This window comes from Capsicum annuum, chromosome 12 (genome assembly GCF_002878395.1).
Source record: "Capsicum annuum cultivar UCD-10X-F1 chromosome 12, UCD10Xv1.1, whole genome shotgun sequence".
NCBI classification, from domain to species: Eukaryota; Viridiplantae; Streptophyta; class Magnoliopsida; order Solanales; family Solanaceae; genus Capsicum; species Capsicum annuum.
The window spans coordinates 53,410,841-53,413,491 of NC_061122.1; positions in this window are offsets into that span (position 1 = coordinate 53,410,841).

Here is a 2,651-nt window from a genome sequence, read left to right on the forward strand (position 1 = left end):
ATTTTTACCTATGGATTCAATCATTGTGATTCTTTACAAGAATATGAGTGTCTAACCAACCTTATTCTAGGGTTGAAGCTACAAAATAATAGTGTAATTATGGTTTTATTGTTGGTTTGCTTGTTTATCAAGTATGTGATTGTTTTTAGGTTCTTTGTTTACTATTCTAAAGTGACATGAACTTTAGGATAAATATAAGTCCCAAAAGGAGTGTGAATCATGTATTTAATCGTTAGAAACTAATTTGTAAAGAATAATTTGCGGCTAGGATAGAGATATACCTAAATGCCCTACTTGGTTGATGAAATGGGAAGATATATTAATGCATCCAAATTAAAGACTTGCATCCTCGCTCAACGATGTACTTTTGATATTAATTTGGGTAGATGACTTAGAGAATGATCATTATCAAGTTATAATATCAACCCCATAGACCAATAATCATGATAAACACCAACGCCATCTAGAAACCATGATTATACATGACTGTGAAGTAAATGTCTCAACCCTGAAAGATCTCCATATATTGTTTACAATCAAAATTTCATACCATTATTTATTTTTATTACTTAGTTATAACTGCAAGCTTATACTCTGACTATAAATATGCACTTATTTAATCTTACTAGTAACACTAGAATTGAATTATTTGCTAATCAACAAGTTTCTATGGGATTGATATTCAGCTCGTAAGAGCTACTTTACTACTTGGGTGACCACGTAAACTTATGTGTAAGCTTGGGAGCAACACTTATATGACTCTTCATTACTATGGTGTTATGTGATTGCTTATATCATGATTATTGAAATTTGAGAAGATTGGAGCTCATTTGATACCATTATTGAGTGGATTCATTACATGATAGTAGTTTGGTTATAAGCATGCATCCTCATTTCATTCATCCATTTACATGGAATTGGTACTACAGAGAAATACTAGTTTTTTCTAAAAAAATAAAACGCTCTTCACAATCTTTTAATCGAAGGATGTGATTGTGAAAGTATGAGTTGTGACCCCCCCCCCCCTCCCCCCAATGGATCTTATTCTGAAAGCTTATGCTCAAAAAGTGTAACGAGGTAATATTGAGATATTCTGTCCTTATCATGCCTTTGCGTTGTATTGCAACATTTGTATTACTATTATGTGTTCGTTATCGTGTATTCAGTTTCCTCTAATATTCGTGTATAGTTATTCTTGTATAGTTATTATACTTGTAGAATTATTAGGAGATACGATTTGAGCCATTATTGAAAACTTTCTTTATAAGGCAAAAGTGTGCTCATATTACTCTTTACTTGTTTAGTTTTCTGTTTTGTTGGATCCGCGTATGATGTCTACCGAGTACAATAGACCATACTCTCTCCTACTTTTTGTATCCTTTTTGTGCAGATTCCCGTTCGAGTGTGACCTGTAGAGTGTAGGTTTGTGCTTGTTGGGTAGCCTTGAAGTACTGTTGAGCTTCCCAATCGATGAATCTTTCCAAACTTCATCTTATTTTTATCATTTCTTTACTTTATTATTCAGAGAGAGTTGCGTATTTCATACTCTATGTAGGTTTATTAGTATTCTTTACTCATTATAGTATATTTTTTGAATTGGAATTGTATTTATCACAGTTTCATTTGTTCCATCTATATTTGGCCTGATTTTATTATAAAGTCTCATATTAGATGATATTTATCTTCTTTCAGCATTTTTATCTTTTTGGGTGTTGGATTTATCTGCCAAATTTGGATTAGTGTACTTGTCATTATAGCCCCGATTTTTGGGTCATGATAATAAGATTATGAGTGAAATTGAAACTCAGTGAAAATAAAAATAATTTACTTCTTTTATAACTAAGAAAATACTTGCCCTCAAATTCATAGAAATATCATATTTTTTTATTTATGATTATCATCAAATTATAATTATTAACATATTCTAAATCTTGTTATTTTATAAAATATTGAATTACTTGTAGCCTTTTGATATATTTTAATTCTAGAGTAATACCACACAAATAAATTTTCATTTAAAAATATTCAATAATGTGATTAAGATTAATAATTATAAAATTATTAACAAAACATGTTTAACATGCCGGTCATTAGATTGTATTAATTATAAAATTTTAAAAATATCGTACATTATATTTCTAAAATATAAATTACTTATTTTTTATATTGAGTTTGAGTCTAAGCTTAGCACGAGCCTCGTGAAACTTGTAATAATTATTGAAAGAAATTCATTTATATACTAAAATTAAATAGTTTACGATAAAAATAGTCAAGATTTTGTTTACTACTTAAAATGACCGTCATTACCTCAAATAACACATTTTTTATTTTTTCAGCAGTAATTTAAAAAAAAATAATATTTTTTATGTTGCGTTTTTCTTTATTGAAAAAAAAAACTTTTCGAATTTTTTTTCAAACTTCTTCCGTAAACTATTATCATGTATCAATATTGTGTAAATGGTGTATAAAATGTATATATGATGTATAAATAGTTATTTAGTGTATATGTAATATATCGATATTGCATAAATAGTTATGTAATGTATTTGTAATATATAAATATTGTATAAATAATAGATAAATGTGTAGATATATTATAAATGGTGTATAAACATACATACATACATCCACATATATATATATATATATAT